We start from the raw sequence: 24,048 nt of genomic DNA, 5'->3' as shown, positions 1-24,048 counted from the left end.
TGTACGTGTTTTGTATTTTGCACGTGTTTTGTATTTTGTACGTGTTTTGTATTTTGTAAGTGTTTTGGAGTTTGCACGTGTTTTGTATTTTGCACGTGTTTTGTATATTGTACGTGTTTTGTATTTTGTACGTGTTTTGTATTTTGCATGTGTTTTGTATTTTGTACGTGTTTTGGAGTTTGCATGTGTTTTGGATTTTGTACGTGTTTTGTCTTTTGCATGTGTTTTTTATTTTGTAAGTGTTTTGGAGTTTGCACGTGTTTTGGATTTTGTAAGTGCTTTGGAGTTTGCACGTGTTTTGTATTTTGTACGTGTTTTGGATTTTGTATGTTTTTTGTATTTTGTACGTGTTTTGTCTTTTGCATGTGTTTTTTATTTTGCATGTGTTTTGGATTTTGCACGTGTTTTGGATTTTGTAAGTGTTTTGGAGTTTGTACGTGCTTTGTCTCTAGGGGCCACCGTATATAATGGTTTAATATGGCACGACACCCTCGCTGATGTTGATGCCTAGGAATCTGAAGCAGCTGACTCTCCACCTCTGCTACTGCTGCTCTCCTGTAACCCACGATGAGCTCCTTGGTTTTGTTGATGTTAAGCACCAGGTTGTTGTCACGGCACCGTGATGTCACGCCCCTCACCTCTGTCCTGCATGACGTCTCATCTCCATCAGAAATGCATTCAATGAGAAGATTAGACTTTATTGATCGACGGCAGGAAAATTTGTGTGTTACCTCAGCTCAGGTAGAGATAGCAGAAGAAAATCCAAAAATCCAAATAAAATATAAACAACTACAAAATAAATAAGATAATACACTATATACAACAGTAGCATACACAGTATGTGACTATGGATAGAGTGTTGTGGAAATGCAAGAAATACATTTAATTATTCTTACATTACTATTACTATTTAAGCAATAGATATCTAAAAGTATCTATAAGTATAGACATGTACTTGCACACACATCTACACACTAAATATACACATGTATACATATACATACACATATACCTGCACACCAGGTAAATGTCCAGTGACTCATGACAGCGTGATTGAGGAGTTATAGAGTCTAACTGCTGTTGGGATCAATGATCTGTGAAAGCGCTCCTTCCTGCAGTGAGGCTGTTTTGGTCTCTGACAAGGATCTGCTCAGCTCACAGACTCATGCAGAGGATGATGTGGGTTGTTCGTGATGGATGTCAGCTTTACTAGCATTTTTAGCACACGATCAAAGTTTCTGTGGATGCTTGAAAAATCTTGAAGAACGTTGAATTCACTGAAGGTTTTAAAAATAATGCTGTAATCAGTTTCGTTACAGTTGCAGTGTTGTCTTCTGCTACTGTAGGCCACAGCAGCAGACGACAACACAGGTTGAGTAAGTGGGAGTGGGTGTTTTCAGACACAGAAGAACAACTTTAGATTAATCAAATAAAAATGTATTCAGTCAGCTTTCCAAATGTGAATGTTTCAGTTGTCTGTGAGTAGGAACTCAACTCTAATAAACTATAAGTTTATTTAACTATAAAAATAGTATGCTTGTTTGCAAAACGTGATGTGCTTCTGCATCTTCACAGAGTTTCTCTCAGTTTGTGGTCGAGAGTCCTCCAAATGTAAGCATCGAACCAGAGCTAGAATTTGGCTGCTTAATCTTTATTTCACTTCCTGGATGCTGTTTCTGTTTTCCATCAGGGTCGTTCTCATGCTTTCTATTCTGATGTAAAGTAACTGGAGGAAAGCAGCTCCCCAGAACAACGATTTGTCTCCAGACATTGGCCACCTCCACCATAGCAGATAACCAGGAGTGCTCCAAGGATCAGGAAACACTGGGGACTTGAAAAAAATGCAAAAATTATTTCAGATTAAAGTTAATATAAAACGTCAAACACTGTGTGCTTCCTAGTCAGTGAGATTTAAATTTGATCCCTCTTTGTTTATTGTATGTTGTATGTTTATTATTAAATAAACATGCACAATTAGAAAGAGAAAGACAGAAGAAGAAATTAAGCTCCCCTTTTTCCCCAGAGGAGATCAGAAGTCAGCCAGAGCCATACGAGTCTGCAATTAGCTGGGAGCGAGAGCTTGAGCCCTGGAGGTCTGACTGAAAGAGAAACCGCATCGGTTTAACAGACAAATTAAGAGTCTGACCTCTTAACAGTGGACAGGGTGGTGGAGATGTTCTGAGGGTGAGGCGGTCCTGTGTGGTCTGAGCTCTCCACTGCAAACCTCGGACAGGAACAGAAACTGCAAGACAGACATAAACACTTCTTTTACACACACTTTGATGGCCTAACCTCTGTGTTTTTTACATTCATGTGTTTACGTGTGATGTACATGACTATTGTGCATCTGGCTCAGTGTTTGATATTGTAAAGCAAAGTCAATAACAGCAAAAATTTAATATTTTACTTTTTATTTCTGTCGCCCTCCTGCATCAATCCCAGAATCACCCACACCCTTTACCACATTTGCTTACTTTAGAGACTCCAGACACCAGGAAGTGGGAGAAATTTCTCTTATAATAAGATACGGTAATCTTTCTGACAATAGGTGAGATTGCTTTTAAATATGGAAACGGGGATAGTCACAAGAAGTTTGAGAGGCACAACTCAGACAGAAGAGCAGACAGAGAAAAGCCATGTGGATAGGAGCTACTCTCCCGAGCTAAGGTTAGCCACAGAGGGCATGGATGCAGACGAGCCCAGCCTCCTGAACATCCCGAAAGAGCTTCGTGACTTTAGGAAACACAACAACAAACAATATGCACATATTAGACGAGGGTTAAGAAGAGTTGATGCTAGAATGGAAGAAGCAGAGGGGCGATTCGACGAGACTGAGACGGTGCTACAGTTGTTTATTTTATTCATAAACTTCACTATTTCATTAATTATTTCATGGTTTCTTTGCATCTTCATCTGTAGCAGCGGTCTCCAACCTTTTTTGCGCCACGGACCGGTTTATGCCCGACAATATTTTCACGGACCGGCCTTTAAGGTGTCACGGATAAATACAACAAAATAAAACTAGTACCGGTACCGAAAAAAAGAAGATTTATTCATAACACATGTGAAAAGACCCAGGAAAACCGAGTTAACGACCAAAACGATAACAAAATAACGCTGAAAACCGATAAAAACCTTGAAAACCATACATTTCACATCTGAGACTCTACTCTCGCGGCCCGGTACCAAACGACTCACGGACCGGTACTGGTCCGAGGCCCGGGGGTTGGGGACCGCTGATCTGTAGCACTTACACATCGGTGTATGTTCCTTGTGTTTGCTTACATTAAAATACCAGCACTAATGACCAGAGCATACAAATGCAGCTTTTCATATTTGACAATATATTTTGAAAGCACAAGACAAATCACAAACAGTTTTCAATGTAGGTTTGGTTTTTTATTTTGTTTTATTTTTCAGTTCTTGATTTGATGGTGATGTGATGCTATATTACATGTTTTTAAGATTCAGCTGAATTTAATATTTGTAATATAGCATCGACTCACAACCGTCTCCTCAAGTTGCTTTATACTGTAAGATAGAGACCCTACAGTAGCAGCAAGAAAACCCCAAATATTAATAATCCCTTATGAGCAAGCACTTGGCGACAGTGGGGAGGAAAAACTACCTGTAACAGGCAGAAACCTCCGGCAGAACCAGGCTCAGAAGGGACGGCCATCTGCCTCGGCCGGTGGGGGGTGATGGTAACGATAATACGAGGAGACACGATGAAGAATATTTCTCAGTCTAATTAAAGTCGAATGAAATAGTTTTAAAATAAAATATACCTCAGATGTTAACTCTGAGGCCAGACTGCTTTAAGATTTTAAAAGAGGTATTTGAAAAAAATCAAGATGACAATTTAGTCATCAGTACTGCCTTTAAAGCAGCAGCTGAACGGCTTCTTCAAAGCTTTTAACACTGCTGAAAAAAACCTGGCAAGTTTGGATTTCTTTGGAGGATTCACGAAGCCACCGAGATTCATTGCTATGTGCATCAGAATAGTGTCGTCAAAAGATGAATCTTCTGATATCATTACATTGAAGAACTTGTCTGCAGATCCAAACTCCTCGATAAGGCCTTTAGCTGTGGCCTTGACTAATTTATTCATGTTATTATTAAGAATTTTTAGGTATTCGGTGCATCTATCTTCAGAAAGTACCAAATCTGTCAGATGGTTGACAACTAAGTCTATTTTTCCTCGATCCAGAAGATTTCTGGCATTTTTGTGCAATTTGTGTTTTATTCTCATGACCAGAGAAACGCTAAATTGATTTGAAATTAGCCAATCATCAGGTGACACTGATGTTTCTGACAGTTCTTCCTCTGGGTTTTCAGAGGTTGCTGGCTGACTTTGACCCTCTGTGGGTCCAGAGTGAGACACTAATGCCTGATCACCAATATTCATTGCTAGGTGCTTCAGAATAGTGTCGTCAAAAGATGAATCTTCTGACAACATTACATCGAAGAACTTGTCTGCAGATCCAAACTCCTTGATAAGACCTTCAGCTGTGGCCTTGACTAATTCAACCCTGTTCATTTTAAGAATTTCCAGGGATTCGGTGCATCTCATTTCAGAAAGTACCAAATCTGTCAGATGGTTGATAACTAACTCTAATTTTTCTGGGTCCAGAAGATTTCTGGTATTTTTTTGCAAATTTTGTGCGATTCTTGTGGCTAGAAGAGTACTAAATTGATTGGCAATGAGCTTAGCATGAATTGACACTGATGTTTCTGACAGCTCTTCCTCTGGGTTTTCAGAGGTTGCTGGCTGACTTTGACCCTCTGTGGGTTCAGAGTGAGACACTAATGCCTGATCACCAATATTCATTGCTAGGTGCTTCAGAATAGTGTCGTCAAAAGATGAATCTTCTGATATTACATCGAAGAACTTGTCTGCAGATCCAAACTCCTTGATAAGACCTTCAGCTGTGGCCTTGACTAATTCAACCCTGTTCATTTTAAGAATTTCCAGGGATTCGGTGCATCTCACTTCAGAAAGTACCAAATCTATCAGATGGTTTATAGCCAAGTCTAATTTTTTTGGATCCAGAAGATTTCTGGTATTTTTGTGCAAATTTTGTGCGATTCTTGTGGCTAGAAGAGTACTAAATTGATTGGCAACAAGTTTAGCATGAATTGACACTGATGTTTCTGACAGCTCTTCCTCTGGGTTTTCAGAGGTTGCTGGCTGACTTTGACCCTCTGTGGGTTCAGAGTGAGACACTAATGCCTGATCACCAATATTCATTGCTAGGTGCTTCAGAATAGTGTCGTCAAAAGATGAATCTTCTGACAACATTACATCGAAGAGCTTGTCTGCAGATCCAAACTCCTTGATAAGACCTTCAGCTGTGGCCTTGACTAATTCAACCCTGTTCATTTTAAGAATTTCCAGGGATTCGGTGCATCTCATTTCAGAAAGTACCAAATCTGTCAGATGGTTGATAACTAACTCTAATTTTTCTGGATCCAGAAGATTTCTGGTATTTTTTTGCAAATTTTGTGCGATTCTTGTGGCTAGAAGAGTACTAAATTGATTGGCAATGAGCTTAGCATGAATTGACACTGATGTTTCTGACAGCTCTTCCTCTGGGTTTTCAGAGGCTGCTGGCTGACTTTGACCCTCTGTGGGTTCAGAGTGAGACACTAATGCCTGATCACCAATATTCATTGCTAGGTGCTTCAGAATAGTGTCGTCAAAAGATGAATCTTCTGACAACATTACATCGAAGAACTTGTCTGCAGATCCAAACTCCTTGATAAGACCTTCAGCTGTGGCCTTGACTAATTCAACCCTGTTAATTTTAAGAATTTCCAGGTTTTCTGTGCATCTCACTTCAGAAAGTACCAAATCTGTCAGATGGTTGATAGCCAAGTCTAATTTCTTTGGATCCAGAAGATTTCTGGTATTTTTGTGCAAATTTTGTGCGATTCTTGTGGCTAGAAGAGTACTAAATTGATTGGCAATGAGCTTAGCGTGAATTGACACTGATGTTTCTGACAGCTCTTCCTCTGGGTTTTCAGAGGTTGCTGGCTGACTTTGACCCTCTGTGGGGTCAGTGTCAGAGACTGATGCCTGATCACTGCTTGTATTTGAAACCAGGTCCGGGTCTTCTGCACTCACACAAACTGGCTGATTGGTGAGATCAGTAACTGGACTTGACTGTGATGTAAACAGTCTGTCGCTTGTTTCACCAGCATCTGCTCCAATCATAACTTCTTCCTTTGATGGGGTCAGCACTCTTACTATATCTTCCACGGCACCAGAAATTTTGTCATTTATAATAGTTTGGGTTAAAGTTTCATTCTCCAACCAGAAAAGAAGGTTTTGTAAGAACCTTTCCACTGAATCTTCTACGAGCACATATGGCACCTCAGGAGCAGAGGGTACATTACAGTTACCCTGTGAAGTCTTAGAGAAGTCAGACTCTGAGAGACTTTTACCCATTTGCATCGTGGGGGCTGGATATGTTGACTCGACATGGTCGTACACATTTTCTGTCAACTCCCTTGAAAACATCTCCTTACTTGTCAGGTCAAGGTTTCCTGCCTGGGTTAATTTACTAAACAGCCTATTCATAAGTGGCATAAATTGACTGAAGTTGAGCGGAGAAGAACTTTTAACTGTGGTTTCTAAGGTTGGTGATTTTCTGGGAACTTCTGAGGGATTCATGTGTTCGCTTTTCCTGGAGTCAGCTCTTTCACTCTCAGGGGAGGTTGCCTGTTGTCTCTGAAAGGTCAAAAATCCTTTGCTTTTCTTCAAATGATCTTTCAGTTCACTGTTCATTTTTTCAAATTCTATTTTAGCAAACCTGAAGAAGTGTTGTTTTACTTCATCTGGTTTTATAATTAGGGCGCATGATGCAAAAAAGTCTTTCACCTTTTTGATCACCAGGTCCACGTCAAAAGCAGGCTTGGGTGAGCTACACTTCTCACTTAATGTGATATCTTCTGCATCAGGATACTGAATGTTTGCAATTAACACATTTACAATGTCAACTGCAGCTTTATCTGCATGATCTTCATCATGTAAATAATTCAGATTGTTGAGGATTGTTTCAACATCACTTTGAGCTTTCTCCTCAGCTTCTGCAAACTCATCACTTTCTTTTTCCTCCACAGGTTGCAGTTCTATGTGACAGTCCTGGTCATCTTTACTTATCTCTCTGTCTGTACTCCACCTCATGAGAGCCATACTTATTTCTTTAATTGTTCCCATCTCAGAGAGCTTGGATTCAAGACTCTCATCACTTGAACTAAAGGAAGTGGGTAAAGCCCCCCTCATGCACAGGCCGCTCAGCTTACCTTTATATTTCTTCAGACATGAGAAAGCATGAGAAACCATGCATCTGAGGTTTTTTATGTTTGTTATTTTTCTGGTGACATAAATAGAATCCGGGTTTTCTGGGACTAGAACCCAACCCGAGTTGACTTTATTTGAGATCTCCTCCTCAATCATCTGTGTCAGCGCCACAGCGCTTTCACACTCCTCATGGGTGACATGAAGAGCAGCAGCAAAGCTGGTTGAGAGAGAGTCTCCCAATACGGGGCTTATTTTTGTCACGGCTATCCTAAGGTATGTCTGGGATGCATCATTTAATTGGTCCTGACCTCCTAGAAGTAACGTTTTTATGGTGCTTGCACTAACTGACTGAATGACATCAGTAATCATATCAGCCAGTGCTACTTGGACATCAGAGTCCCAGATCCCATTTTCTATCAAGCGCCACTGTAATCCAGAGAGCCTATCGAAACACCCGCTGATAGCAGGTGAAAAAGGCTCTGAATTAATGCGGGTAGGGGTTCTAACACTGGATACAGACATTGTCAATGACCTAATTTCGCTACAATTACTTTGGAAATCCGTTTTCAGAAAGCTTTCAGAAAGGGAAGATCGCGGTCTGTACATTTAACGCACGACAACTAAAATGCAAAATGCAAGATTCAGGTCCCGCTGTTTCACCCCTATTTATAGACTCGAGTGGAGGTCACGTGCTGCAAGATCAAAGGCACGTACTGTGACATCAAAGCAGAAAGGAACTGAGCTGTGTGACGTCATGCCGCGAGCGTTCACCTACATGCACGTGCACACGTGAGCGATCACTAATAAATCACAGACGCATCAACGTCGGTGTTGTCAAACTTTCAATCATACCTGCAGCCAGTTCTTTGAAGCTCTCAAATGGGTTGAATGGCGGCTGTTTTCCACCATCATCGCAGAGCATTCCTCCAGCAGGTCCAACGCCTGATTCAACAAAACCCGCGACTCCGGCAGCTGTGCTCCGAAGCAGTTTGCTAATGTGATGCTAACTAGCTAATGTGATGCTAACTAGCTAAAGAATCCTAACAGGTACTTAAAAAACAAAGGGGACGAAGGAGGAGGAGGAGAAGTGGAGACAGCGACCTGACTGACTGGTTCATCTGAGGCTCTCAGTGGTTCCCTGTCTCAGCGAGATTCACAACACTTCTTGCAACAAACTCCCGTAACCATGGTTACAGGAGGACGCTCTGTTTGTGGCAGTCATTATCACAGTATGACTCACAAAGAGACGTTAATAAATATTAATTCATGCAATTTAAACACATTTTTTATTTTACTAATGAGGTGTATAATGGTTTAATATGGCACGACACCCTCGCTGATGTTGATGCCTAGGAATCTGAAGCAGCTGACTCTCCACCTCTGCTACTGCTGCTCTCCTGTAACCCAAGATGAGCTCCTTGGTTTTGTTGATGTTAAGCACCAGGTTGTTGTCACGGCACCGTGATGTCACGCCCCTCACCTCTGTCCTGCATGACGTCTCATCTCCATCAGAAATGCATTCAATGAGAAGATTAGACTTTATTGATCGACGGCAGGAAAATTTGTGTGTTACCTCAGCTCAGGTAGAGATAGCAGAAGAAAATCCAAAAATCCAAATAAAATATAAACAACTACAAAATAAATAAGATAATACACTATATACAACAGTAGCATACACAGTATGTGACTATGGATAGAGTGTTGTGGAAATGCAAGAAATACATTTAATTATTCTTACATTACTATTACTATTTAAGCAATAGATATCTAAAAGTATCTATAAGTATAGACATGTACTTGCACACACATCTACACACTAAATATACACATGTATACATATACATACACATATACCTGCACACCAGGTAAATGTCCAGTGACTCATGACAGCGTGATTGAGGAGTTATAGAGTCTAACTGCTGTTGGGATCAATGATCTGTGAAAGCGCTCCTTCCTGCAGTGAGGCTGTTTTGGTCTCTGACAAGGATCTGCTCAGCTCACAGACTCATGCAGAGGATGATGTGGGTTGTTCGTGATGGATGTCAGCTTTACTAGCATTTTTAGCACACGATCAAAGTTTCTGTGGATGCTTGAAAAATCTTGAAGAACGTTGAATTCACTGAAGGTTTTAAAAATAATGCTGTAATCAGTTTCGTTACAGTTGCAGTGTTGTCTTCTGCTACTGTAGGCCACAGCAGCAGACGACAACACAGGTTGAGTAAGTGGGAGTGGGTGTTTTCAGACACAGAAGAACAACTTTAGATTAATCAAATAAAAATGTATTCAGTCAGCTTTCCAAATGTGAATGTTTCAGTTGTCTGTGAGTAGGAACTCAACTCTAATAAACTATAAGTTTATTTAACTATAAAAATAGTATGCTTGTTTGCAAAACGTGATGTGCTTCTGCATCTTCACAGAGTTTCTCTCAGTTTGTGGTCGAGAGTCCTCCAAATGTAAGCATCGAACCAGAGCTAGAATTTGGCTGCTTAATCTTTATTTCACTTCCTGGATGCTGTTTCTGTTTTCCATCAGGGTCGTTCTCATGCTTTCTATTCTGATGTAAAGTAACTGGAGGAAAGCAGCTCCCCAGAACAACGATTTGTCTCCAGACATTGGCCACCTCCACCATAGCAGATAACCAGGAGTGCTCCAAGGATCAGGAAACACTGGGGACTTGAAAAAAATGCAAAAATTATTTCAGATTAAAGTTAATATAAAACGTCAAACACTGTGTGCTTCCTAGTCAGTGAGATTTAAATTTGATCCCTCTTTGTTTATTGTATGTTGTATGTTTATTATTAAATAAACATGCACAATTAGAAAGAGAAAGACAGAAGAAGAAATTAAGCTCCCCTTTTTCCCCAGAGGAGATCAGAAGTCATTCAGAGCCATACGAGTCTGCAATTAGCTGGGAGCGAGAGCTTGAGCCCTGGAGGTCTGACTGAAAGAGAAACCGCATCGGTTTAACAGACAAATTAAGAGTCTGACCTCTTAACAGTGGACAGGGTGGTGGAGATGTTCTGAGGGTGAGGCGGTCCTGTGTGGTCTGAGCTCTCCACTGCAAACCTCGGACAGGAACAGAAACTGCAAGACAGACATAAACACTTCTTTTACACACACTTTGATGGCCTAACCTCTGTGTTTTTTACATTCATGTGTTTACGTGTGATGTACATGACTATTGTGCATCTGGCTCAGTGTTTGATATTGTAAAGCAAAGTCAATAACAGCAAAAATTTAATATTTTACTTTTTATTTCTGTCGCCCTCCTGCATCAATCCCAGAATCACCCACACCCTTTACCACATTTGCTTACTTTAGAGACTCCAGACACCAGGAAGTGGGAGAAATTTCTCTTATAATAAGATACGGTAATCTTTCTGACAATAGGTGAGATTGCTTTTAAATATGGAAACGGGGATAGTCACAAGAAGTTTGAGAGGCACAACTCAGACAGAAGAGCAGACAGAGAAAAGCCATGTGGATAGGAGCTACTCTCCCGAGCTAAGGTTAGCCACAGAGGGCATGGATGCAGACGAGCCCAGCCTCCTGAACATCCCGAAAGAGCTTCGTGACTTTAGGAAACACAACAACAAACAATATGCACATATTAGACGAGGGTTAAGAAGAGTTGATGCTAGAATGGAAGAAGCAGAGGGGCGATTCGACGAGACTGAGACGGTGCTACAGTTGTTTATTTTATTCATAAACTTCACTATTTCATTAATTATTTCATGGTTTCTTTGCATCTTCATCTGTAGCAGCGGTCTCCAACCTTTTTTGCGCCACGGACCGGTTTATGCCCGACAATATTTTCACGGACCGGCCTTTAAGGTGTCACGGATAAATACAACAAAATAAAACTAGTACCGGTACCGAAAAAAAGAAGATTTATTCATAACACATGTGAAAAGACCCAGGAAAACCGAGTTAACGACCAAAACGATAACAAAATAACGCTGGAAACCGATAAAAACCTTGAAAACCATACATTTCACATCTGAGACTCTACTCTCGCGGCCCGGTACCAAACGACTCACGGACCGGTACTGGTCCGAGGCCCGGGGGTTGGGGACCGCTGATCTGTAGCACTTACACATCGGTGTATGTTCCTTGTGTTTGCTTACATTAAAATACCAGCACTAATGACCAGAGCATACAAATGCAGCTTTTCATATTTGACAATATATTTTGAAAGCACAAGACAAATCACAAACAGTTTTCAATGTAGGTTTGGTTTTTTATTTTGTTTTATTTTTCAGTTCTTGATTTGATGGTGATGTGATGCTATATTACATGTTTTTAAGATTCAGCTGAATTTAATATTTGTAATATAGCATCGACTCACAACCGTCTCCTCAAGTTGCTTTATACTGTAAGATAGAGACCCTACAGTAGCAGCAAGAAAACCCCAAATATTAATAATCCCTTATGAGCAAGCACTTGGCGACAGTGGGGAGGAAAAACTACCTGTAACAGGCAGAAACCTCCGGCAGAACCAGGCTCAGAAGGGACGGCCATCTGCCTCGGCCGGTGGGGGGTGATGGTAACGATAATACGAGGAGACACGATGAAGAATATTTCTCAGTCTAATTAAAGTCGAATGAAATAGTTTTAAAATAAAATATACCTCAGATGTTAACTCTGAGGCCAGACTGCTTTAAGATTTTAAAAGAGGTATTTGAAAAAAATCAAGATGACAATTTAGTCATCAGTACTGCCTTTAAAGCAGCAGCTGAACGGCTTCTTCAAAGCTTTTAACACTGCTGAAAAAAACCTGGCAAGTTTGGATTTCTTTGGAGGATTCACGAAGCCACCGAGATTCATTGCTATGTGCATCAGAATAGTGTCGTCAAAAGATGAATCTTCTGATATCATTACATTGAAGAACTTGTCTGCAGATCCAAACTCCTCGATAAGGCCTTTAGCTGTGGCCTTGACTAATTTATTCATGTTATTATTAAGAATTTTTAGGTATTCGGTGCATCTATCTTCAGAAAGTACCAAATCTGTCAGATGGTTGACAACTAAGTCTATTTTTCCTCGATCCAGAAGATTTCTGGCATTTTTGTGCAATTTGTGTTTTATTCTCATGACCAGAGAAACGCTAAATTGATTTGAAATTAGCCAATCATCAGGTGACACTGATGTTTCTGACAGTTCTTCCTCTGGGTTTTCAGAGGTTGCTGGCTGACTTTGACCCTCTGTGGGTCCAGAGTGAGACACTAATGCCTGATCACCAATATTCATTGCTAGGTGCTTCAGAATAGTGTCGTCAAAAGATGAATCTTCTGACAACATTACATCGAAGAACTTGTCTGCAGATCCAAACTCCTTGATAAGACCTTCAGCTGTGGCCTTGACTAATTCAACCCTGTTCATTTTAAGAATTTCCAGGGATTCGGTGCATCTCATTTCAGAAAGTACCAAATCTGTCAGATGGTTGATAACTAACTCTAATTTTTCTGGGTCCAGAAGATTTCTGGTATTTTTTTGCAAATTTTGTGCGATTCTTGTGGCTAGAAGAGTACTAAATTGATTGGCAATGAGCTTAGCATGAATTGACACTGATGTTTCTGACAGCTCTTCCTCTGGGTTTTCAGAGGTTGCTGGCTGACTTTGACCCTCTGTGGGTTCAGAGTGAGACACTAATGCCTGATCACCAATATTCATTGCTAGGTGCTTCAGAATAGTGTCGTCAAAAGATGAATCTTCTGATATTACATCGAAGAACTTGTCTGCAGATCCAAACTCCTTGATAAGACCTTCAGCTGTGGCCTTGACTAATTCAACCCTGTTAATTTTAAGAATTTCCAGGGATTCGGTGCATCTCACTTCAGAAAGTACCAAATCTATCAGATGGTTTATAGCCAAGTCTAATTTTTTTGGATCCAGAAGATTTCTGGTATTTTTGTGCAAATTTTGTGCGATTCTTGTGGCTAGAAGAGTACTAAATTGATTGGCAACAAGTTTAGCATGAATTGACACTGATGTTTCTGACAGCTCTTCCTCTGGGTTTTCAGAGGTTGCTGGCTGACTTTGACCCTCTGTGGGTTCAGAGTGAGACACTAATGCCTGATCACCAATATTCATTGCTAGGTGCTTCAGAATAGTGTCGTCAAAAGATGAATCTTCTGACAACATTACATCGAAGAACTTGTCTGCAGATCCAAACTCCTTGATAAGACCTTCAGCTGTGGCCTTGACTAATTCAACCCTGTTCATTTTAAGAATTTCCAGGGATTCGGTGCATCTCATTTCAGAAAGTACCAAATCTGTCAGATGGTTGATAACTAACTCTAATTTTTCTGGATCCAGAAGATTTCTGGTATTTTTTTGCAAATTTTGTGCGATTCTTGTGGCTAGAAGAGTACTAAATTGATTGGCAATGAGCTTAGCATGAATTGACACTGATGTTTCTGACAGCTCTTCCTCTGGGTTTTCAGAGGCTGCTGGCTGACTTTGACCCTCTGTGGGTTCAGAGTGAGACACTAATGCCTGATCACCAATATTCATTGCTAGGTGCTTCAGAATAGTGTCGTCAAAAGATGAATCTTCTGACAACATTACATCGAAGAACTTGTCTGCAGATCCAAACTCCTTGATAAGACCTTCAGCTGTGGCCTTGACTAATTCAACCCTGTTAATTTTAAGAATTTCCAGGTTTTCTGTGCATCTCACTTCAGAAAGTACCAAATCTGTCAGATGGTTGATAGCCAAGTCTAATTTCTTTGGATCCAGAAGATTTCTGGTATTTTTGTGCAAATTTTGTGCGATTCTTGTGGCTAGAAGAGTACTAAATTGATTGGCAATGAGCTTAGCGTGAATTGACACTGATGTTTCTGACAGCTCTTCCTCTGGGTTTTCAGAGGTTGCTGGCTGACTTTGACCCTCTGTGGGGTCAGTGTCAGAGACTGATGCCTGATCACTGCTTGTATTTGAAACCAGGTCCGGGTCTTCTGCACTCACACAAACTGGCTGATTGGTGAGATCAGTAACTGGACTTGACTGTGATGTAAACAGTCTGTCGCTTGTTTCACCAGCATCTGCTCCAATCATAACTTCTTCCTTTGATGGGGTCAGCACTCTTACTATATCTTCCACGGCACCAGAAATTTTGTCATTTATAATAGTTTGGGTTAAAGTTTCATTCTCCAACCAGAAAAGAAGGTTTTGTAAGAACCTTTCCACTGAATCTTCTACGAGCACATATGGCACCTCAGGAGCAGAGGGTACATTACAGTTACCCTGTGAAGTCTTAGAGAAGTCAGACTCTGAGAGACTTTTACCCATTTGCATCGTGGGGGCTGGATATGTTGACTCGACATGGTCGTACACATTTTCTGTCAACTCCCTTGAAAACATCTCCTTACTTGTCAGGTCAAGGTTTCCTGCCTGGGTTAATTTACTAAACAGCCTATTCATAAGTGGCATAAATTGACTGAAGTTGAGCGGAGAAGAACTTTTAACTGTGGTTTCTAAGGTTGGTGATTTTCTGGGAACTTCTGAGGGATTCATGTGTTCGCTTTTCCTGGAGTCAGCTCTTTCACTCTCAGGGGAGGTTGCCTGTTGTCTCTGAAAGGTCAAAAATCCTTTGCTTTTCTTCAAATGATCTTTCAGCTCACTGTTCATTTTTTCAAATTCTATTTTAGCAAACCTGAAGAAGTGTTGTTTTACTTCATCTGGTTTTATAATTAGGGCGCATGATGCAAAAAAGTCTTTCACCTTTTTGATCACCAGGTCCACGTCAAAAGCAGGCTTGGGTGAGCTACACTTCTCACTTAATGTGATATCTTCTGCATCAGGATACTGAATGTTTGCAATTAACACATTTACAATGTCAACTGCAGCTTTATCTGCATGATCTTCATCATGTAAATAATTCAGATTGTTGAGGATTGTTTCAACATCACTTTGAGCTTTCTCCTCAGCTTCTGCAAACTCATCACTTTCTTTTTCCTCCACAGGTTGCAGTTCTATGTGACAGTCCTGGTCATCTTTACTTATCTCTCTGTCTGTACTCCACCTCATGAGAGCCATACTTATTTCTTTAATTGTTCCCATCTCAGAGAGCTTGGATTCAAGACTCTCATCACTTGAACTAAAGGAAGTGGGTAAAGCCCCCCTCATGCACAGGCCGCTCAGCTTACCTTTATATTTCTTCAGACATGAGAAAGCATGAGAAACCATGCATCTGAGGTTTTTTATGTTTGTTATTTTTCTGGTGACATAAATAGAATCCGGGTTTTCTGGGACTAGAACCCAACCCGAGTTGACTTTATTTGAGATCTCCTCCTCAATCATCTGTGTCAGCGCCACAGCGCTTTCACACTCCTCATGGGTGACATGAAGAGCAGCGGCAAAGCTGGTTGAGAGAGAGTCTCCCAATACGGGGCTTATTTTTGTCACGGCTATCCTAAGGTATGTCTGGGATGCATCATTTAATTGGTCCTGACCTCCTAGAAGTAACGTTTTTATGGTGCTTGCACTAACTGACTGAATGACATCAGTAATCATATCAGCCAGTGCTACTTGGACATCAGAGTCCCAGATCCCATTTTCTATCAAGCGCCACTGTAATCCAGAGAGCCTATCGAAACACCCGCTGATAGCAGGTGAAAAAGGCTCTGAATTAATGCGGGTAGGGGTTCTAACACTGGATACAGACATTGTCAATGACCTAATTTCGCTACAATTACTTTGGAAATCCGTTTTCAGAAAGCTTTCAGAAAGGGAAGATCGCGGTCTGTACATTTAACGCACGACAACTAAAATGCAAAATGCAAGATTCAGGTCCCGCTGTTTCACCCCTATTTATAGACTCGAGTGGAGGTCACGTGCTGCAAGATCAAAGGCACGTACTGTGACATCAAAGCAGAAAGGAACTGAGCTGTGTGACGTCATGCCGCGAGCGTTCACCTACATGCACGTGCACACGTGAGCGATCACTAATAAATCACAGACGCATCAACGTCGGTGTTGTCAAACTTTCAATCATACCTGCAGCCAGTTCTTTGAAGCTCTCAAATGGGTTGAATGGCGGCTGTTTTCCACCATCATCGCAGAGCATTCCTCCAGCAGGTCCAACGCCTGATTCAACAAAACCCGCGACTCCGGCAGCTGTGCTCCGAAGCAGTTTGCTAATGTGATGCTAACTAGCTAATGTGATGCTAACTAGCTAAAGAATCCTAACAGGTACTTAAAAAACAAAGGGGACGAAGGAGGAGGAGGAGAAGTGGAGACAGCGACCTGACTGACTGGTTCATCTGAGGCTCTCAGTGGTTCCCTGTCTCAGCGAGATTCACAACACTTCTTGCAACAAACTCCCGTAACCATGGTTACAGGAGGACGCTCTGTTTGTGGCAGTCATTATCACAGTATGACTCACAAAGAGACGTTAATAAATATTAATTCATGCAATTTAAACACATTTTTTATTTTACTAATGAGGTGTATAATGGTTTAATATGGCACGACACCCTCGCTGATGTTGATGCCTAGGAATCTGAAGCAGCTGACTCTCCACCTCTGCTACTGCTGCTCTCCTGTAACCCACGATGAGCTCCTTGGTTTTGTTGATGTTAAGCACCAGGTTGTTGTCACGGCACCGTGATGTCACGCCCCTCACCTCTGTCCTGCATGACGTCTCATCTCCATCAGAAATGCATTCAATGAGAAGATTAGACTTTATTGATCGACGGCAGGAAAATTTGTGTGTTACCTCAGCTCAGGTAGAGATAGCAGAAGAAAATCCAAAAATCCAAATAAAATATAAACAACTACAAAATAAATAAGATAATACACTATATACAACAGTAGCATACACAGTATGTGACTATGGATAGAGTGTTGTGGAAATGCAAGAAATACATTTAATTATTCTTACATTACTATTACTATTTAAGCAATAGATATCTAAAAGTATCTATAAGTATAGACATGTACTTGCACACACATCTACACACTAAATATACACATGTATACATATACATACACATATACCTGCACACCAGGTAAATGTCCAGTGACTCATGACAGCGTGATTGAGGAGTTATAGAGTCTAACTGCTGTTGGGATCAATGATCTGTGAAAGCGCTCCTTCCTGCAGTGAGGCTGTTTTGGTCTCTGACAAGGATCTGCTCAGCTCACAGACTCATGCAGAGGATGATGTGGGTTGTTCGTGATGGATGTCAGCTTTACTAGCATTTTTAGCACACGATCAAAGTTTCTGTGGATGCTTGAAAAATCTTGAAGAACGTTGAATTCACTGAAGGTTTTAAAAATAATGCTGTAATCAGTTTCGTTACAGTTGCAGTGTTGTCTTCTGCTACTGTAGGCCACAGCAGCAGACGACAACACAGGTTGAGTAAGTGGGAGTGGGTGTTTTCAGACACAGAAGAACAACTTTAGATTAATCAAATAAAAATGTATTCAGTCAGCTTTCCAAATGTGAATGTTTCAGTTGTCTGTGAGTAGGAACTCAACTCTAATAAACTATAAGTTTATTTAACTATAAAAATAGTATGCTTGTTTGCAAAACGTGATGTGCTTCTGCATCTTCACAGAGTTTCTCTCAGTTTGTGGTCGAGAGTCCTCCAAATGTAAGCATCGAACCAGAGCTAGAATTTGGCTGCTTAATCTTTATTTCACTTCCTGGATGCTGTTTCTGTTTTCCATCAGGGTCGTTCTCATGCTTTCTATTCTGATGTAAAGTAACTGGAGGAAAGCAGCTCCCCAGAACAACGATTTGTCTCCAGACATTGGCCACCTCCACCATAGCAGATAACCAGGAGTGCTCCAAGGATCAGGAAACACTGGGGACTTGAAAAAAATGCAAAAATTATTTCAGATTAAAGTTAATATAAAACGTCAAACACTGTGTGCTTCCTAGTCAGTGAGATTTAAATTTGATCCCTCTTTGTTTATTGTATGTTGTATGTTTATTATTAAATAAACATGCACAATTAGAAAGAGAAAGACAGAAGAAGAAATTAAGCTCCCCTTTTTCCCCAGAGGAGATCAGAAGTCAGCCAGAGCCATACGAGTCTGCAATTAGCTGGGAGCGAGAGCTTGAGCCCTGGAGGTCTGACTGAAAGAGAAACCGCATCGGTTTAACAGACAAATTAAGAGTCTGACCTCTTAACAGTGGACAGGGTGGTGGAGATGTTCTGAGGGTGAGGCGGTCCTGTGTGGTCTGAGCTCTCCACTGCAAACCTCGGACAGGAACAGAAACTGCAAGACAGACATAAACACTTCTTTTACACACACTTTGATGGCCTAACCTCTGTGTTTTTTACATTCATGTGTTTACGTGTGATGTACATGACTATTGTGCATCTGGCTCAGTGTTTGATATTGTAAAGCAAAGTCAATAACAGCAAAAATTTAATATTTTACTTTTTATTTCTGTCGCCCTCCTGCATCAATCCCAGAATCACCCACACCCTTTACCACATTTGCTTACTTTAGAGACTCCAGACACCAGGAAGTGGGAGAAATTTCTCTTATAATAAGATACGGTAATCTTTCTGACAATAGGTGAGATTGCTTTTAAATATGGAAACGGGGATAGTCACAAGAAGTTTGAGAGGCACAACTCAGACAGAAGAGCAGACAGAGAAAAGCCATGTGGATAGGAGCTACTCTCCCGAGCTAAGGTTAGCCACAGAGGGCATGGATGCAGACGAGCCCAGCCTCCTGAACATCCCGAAAGAGCTTCGTGACTTTAGGAAACACAACAACAAACAATATGCACATATTAGACGAGGGTTAAGAAGAGTTGATGCTAGAATGGAAGAAGCAGAGGGGCGATTCGACGAGACTGAGACGGTGCTACAGTTGTTTATTTTATTCATAAACTTCACTATTTCATTAATTATTTCATGGTTTCTTTGCATCTTCATCTGTAGCAGCGGTCTCCAACCTTTTTTGCGCCACGGACCGGTTTATGCCCGACAATATTTTCACGGACCGGCCTTTAAGGTGTCACGGATAAATACAACAAAATAAAACTAGTACCGGTACCGAAAAAAAGAAGATTTATTCATAACACATGTGAAAAGACCCAGGAAAACCGAGTTAACGACCAAAACGATAACAAAATAACGCTGAAAACCGATAAAAACCTTGAAAACCATACATTTCACACCTGAGACTCTACTCTCGCGGCCCGGTACCAAACGACTCACGGACCGGTACTGGTCCGAGGCCCGGGGGTTGGGGACCGCTGATCTGTAGCACTTACACATCGGTGTATGTTCCTTGTGTTTGCTTACATTAAAATACCAGCACTAATGACCAGAGCATACAAATGCAGCTTTTCATATTTGACAATATATTTTGAAAGCACAAGACAAATCACAAACAGTTTTCAATGTAGGTTTGGTTTTTTATTTTGTTTTATTTTTCAGTTCTTGATTTGATGGTGATGTGATGCTATATTACATGTTTTTAAGATTCAGCTGAATTTAATATTTGTAATATAGCATCGAATCACAACCGTCTCCTCAAGTTGCTTTATACTGTAAGATAGAGACCCTACAGTAGCAGCAAGAAAACCCCAAATATTAATAATCCCTTATGAGCAAGCACTTGGCGACAGTGGGGAGGAAAAACTACCTGTAACAGGCAGAAACCTCCGGCAGAACCAGGCTCAGAAGGGACGGCCATCTGCCTCGGCCGGTGGGGGGTGATGGTAACGATAATACGAGGAGACACGATGAAGAATATTTCTCAGTCTAATTAAAGTCGAATGAAATAGTTTTAAAATAAAATATACCTCAGATGTTAACTCTGAGGCCAGACTGCTTTAAGATTTTAAAAGAGGTATTTGAAAAAAATCAAGATGACAATTTAGTCATCAGTACTGCCTTTAAAGCAGCAGCTGAACGGTTTCTTCAAAGCTTTTAACACTGCTGAAAAAACCTGGCAAGTTTGGATTTCTTTGGAGGATTCACGAAGCCACCGAGATTCTTTCTTATGATCTTCCTAATAATGTTGTCAAAAGATGAATCTTCTGACAACATTACATCGAAGAGCTTGTCTGCAGATCCAAACTCCTTGATAAGACCTTCAGCTGTGGCCTTGACTAATTCAACCCTGTTCATTTTAAGAATTTCCAGGTTTTCTGTGCATCTCACTTCAGAAAGTACCAAATCTGTCAGATGGTTGATAGCCAAGTCTAATTTTTTTGGATCCAGAAGATTTCTGGTATTTTTGTGCAAATTTTGTGCGATTCTTGTGGCTAGAAGAGTACTAAATTGATTGGCAATGAGCTTAGCGTGAATTGACACTGATGTTTCTGACAGCTCTTCCTCTGGGTTTTCAGAGGTTGCTGGCTGACTTTGACCCTCTGTGGGGTCAGTGTCAGAGACTGATGCCTGATCACTGCTTGTATTTGAAACCAGGTCCGGGTCTTCTGCACTCACACAAACTGGCTGATTGGTGAGATCAGTAACTGGACTTGACTGTGATGTAAACAGTCTGTCGCTTGTTTCACCAGCATCTGCTCCAATCATAACTTCTTCCTTTGATGGGGTCAGCACTCTTACTATATCTTCCACGGCACCAGAAATTTTGTCATTTATAATAGTTTGGGTTAAAGTTTCATTCTCCAACCAGAAAAGAAGGTTTTGTAAGAACCTTTCCACTGAATCTTCTATGAGCACATAGGCCACATCAGGAGCAGAGGGTACATTACAGTTACCCTGTGAAGTCTTAGAGAAGTCAGACTCTGAGAGACTTTTACCCATTTGCATCGTGGGGGCTAAATATGTTGACTCGACATGGTCGTACACTTTATCTGTCAACACCATTGAAAACATCTTGATTTCCTTACTTGTCAGGTCAAGGTGTCCTGCCGAGAATAATTTACTAAACAGCCTATTCATAAGTGGCATAAATTGACTGAAGTTGAGCGGAGAAGAACTTTTAACTGTGGTTTCTAAGGTTGGTGATTTTCTGGGAACTTCTGAGGGATTCATGTGTTCGCTTTTCCTGGAGTCAGCTCTTTCACTCTCAGGGGAGGTTGCCTGTTGTCTCTGAAAGGTCAAAAATCCTTTGCTTTTCTTCAAATGATCTTTCAGCTCACTGTTCATTTTTTCAAATTCTATTTTAGCAAACCTGAAGAAGTGTTGTTTTACTTCATCTGGTTTTATAATTAGGGCGCATGATGCAAAAAAGTCTTTCACCTTTTTGATCACCAGGTCCACGTCAAAAGCAGGCTTGGGTGAGCTACACTTCTCACTTAATGTGATATCTTCTGCATCAGGATACTGAATGTTTGCAATTAACACATTTACAATGTCAACTGCAGCTTTATCTGCATGATCTTCATCATGTAAATAATTCAGATTGTTGAGGATTGTTTCAACATCACTTTGAGCTTTCTCCTCAGCTTCTGCAAACTCATCACTTTCTTTTTCCTCCACAGGTTGCAGTTCTATGTGACAGTCCTGGTCATCTTTACTTATCTCTCTGTCTGTACTCCACCTCATGAGAGCCATACTTATTTCTTTAATTGTTCCCATCTCAGAGAGCTTGGATTCAAGACTCTCATCACTTGAACTAAAGGAAGTGGGTAAAGCCCCCCTCATGCACAGGCCGCTCAGCTTACCTTTATATTTCTTCAGACATGAGAAAGCATGAGAAACCATGCATCTGAGGTTTTTTATGTTTGTTATTTTTCTGGTGACATAAATAGAATCCGGGTTTTCTGGGACTAGAACCCAACCCGAGTTGACTTTATTTGAGATCTCCTCCTCAATCATCTGTGTCAGCGCCACAGCGCTTTCACACTCCTCATGGGTGACATGAAGAGCAGCAGCAAAGCTGGTTGAGAGAGAGTCTCCCAATACGGGGCTTATTTTTGTCACGGCTATCCTAAGGTATGTCTGGGATGCATCATTTAATTGGTCCTGACCTCCTAGAAGTAACGTTTTTATGGTGCTTGCACTAACTGACTGAATGACATCAGTAATCATATCAGCCAGTGCTACTTGGACATCAGAGTCCCAGATCCCATTTTCTATCAAGCGCCACTGTAATCCAGAGAGCCTATCGAAACACCCGCTGATAGCAGGTGAAATCGCCTCTGAAGTAATGCGGGTAGGGATTCTAATATTGAATAAAGACATTGTCAATGACTTAGTTTCGCTACAATTACTTTGGAAATCCGTTTTCAGAAAGCTTTCAGAAAGGGAAGATCGCGGTCTGTACATTTAACGCACGACAACTAAAATGCAAAATGCAAGATTCAGGTCCCGCTGTTTCACCCCTATTTATAGACTCGAGTGGAGGTCACGTGCTGCAAGATCAAAGGCACGTACTGTGACATCAAAGCAGAAAGGAACTGAGCTGTGTGACGTCATGCCGCGAGCGTTCACCTACATGCACGTGCACACGTGAGCGATCACTAATAAATCACAGACGCATCAACGTCGGTGTTGTCAAACTTTCAATCATACCTGCAGCCAGTTCTTTGAAGCTCTCAAATGGGTTGAATGGCGGCTGTTTTCCACCATCATCGCAGAGCATTCCTCCAGCAGGTCCAACGCCTGATTCAACAAAACCCGCGACTCCGGCAGCTGTGCTCCGAAGCAGTTTGCTAATGTGATGCTAACTAGCTAATGTGATGCTAACTAGCTAAAGAATCCTAACAGGTACTTAAAAAACAAAGGGGACGAAGGAGGAGGAGTAGAAGTGGAGACAGCGACCTGACTGACTGGTTCATCTGAGGCTCTCAGTGGTTCCCTGTCTCAGCGAGATTCACAACACTTCTTGCAACAAACTCCGGTAACCATGGTTACAGGAGGACGCTCTGTTTGTGGCAGTCATTATCACAGTATGACTCACAAAGAGACGTTAATAAATATTAATTCATGCAATTTAAACACATTTTTTATTTTACTAATGAGGTGTATAATGGTTTAATATGGCACGACACCCTCGCTGATGTTGATGCCTAGGAATCTGAAGCAGCTGACTCTCCACCTCTGCTACTGCTGCTCTCCTGTAACCCAAGATGAGCTCCTTGGTTTTGTTGATGTTAAGCACCAGGTTGTTGTCACGGCACCGTGATGTCACGCCCCTCACCTCTGTCCTGCATGACGTCTCATCTCCATCAGAAATGCATTCAATGAGAAGATTAGACTTTATTGATCGACGGCAGGAAAATTTGTGTGTTACCTCAGCTCAGGTAGAGATAGCAGAAGAAAATCCAAAAATCCAAAAAAAATATAAACAACTACAAAATAAATAAGATAATACACTATATACAACAGTAGCATACACAGTATGTGACTATGGATAGAGTGTTGTGGAAATGCAAGAAATACATTTAATTATTCTTACATTACTATTACTATTTAAGCAATAGATATCTAAAAGTATCTATAAGTATAGACATGTACTTGCACACACATCTACACACTAAATATACACATGTATACATATACATACACATATACCTGCACACCAGGTAAATGTCCAGTGACTCATGACAGCGTGATTGAGGAGTTATAGAGTCTAACTGCTGTTGGGATCAATGATCTGTGAAAGCGCTCCTTCCTGCAGTGAGGCTGTTTTGGTCTCTGACAAGGATCTGCTCAGCTCACAGACTCATGCAGAGGATGATGTGGGTTGTTCGTGATGGATGTCAGCTTTACTAGCATTTTTAGCACACGATCAAAGTTTCTGTGGATGCTTGAAAAATCTTGAAGAACGTTGAATTCACTGAAGGTTTT

General features: G+C 41.0%; 2 long non-coding RNA genes across 2 annotated transcripts; both read right to left on the bottom strand.

Annotated features, from left to right (window-relative positions):
• Window positions 1-266: 266 nt before the first annotated feature.
• Window positions 267-8,634, bottom strand: LOC308385734. The gene is made up of 3 exons (XR_013969617.1): window positions 8,159-8,634; window positions 2,147-2,242; window positions 267-1,831 (listed from the first exon to the last, which is right to left on the bottom strand). It is a non-coding gene; the product is annotated as an uncharacterized lncRNA (long non-coding RNA).
• Window positions 8,635-8,779: 145 nt separating this feature from the next.
• LOC308385692 lies at window positions 8,780-22,989 on the bottom strand. Its single transcript, XR_013969601.1, has 5 exons — window positions 22,771-22,989; window positions 18,443-18,538; window positions 16,307-18,127; window positions 10,295-10,390; window positions 8,780-9,979 (listed from the first exon to the last, which is right to left on the bottom strand). It is a non-coding gene; the product is annotated as an uncharacterized lncRNA (long non-coding RNA).
• Between the last annotated feature and the right edge of the window lie 1,059 nt (window positions 22,990-24,048).

This window comes from Rhamphochromis sp. 'chilingali', assembly GCF_963969265.1.
Source record: "Rhamphochromis sp. 'chilingali' genome assembly, chromosome: 18".
NCBI lineage: Eukaryota > Metazoa > Chordata > Actinopteri > Cichliformes > Cichlidae > Rhamphochromis > Rhamphochromis sp. 'chilingali'.
This window is presented reverse-complemented; position numbering and strand designations above follow the sequence as displayed.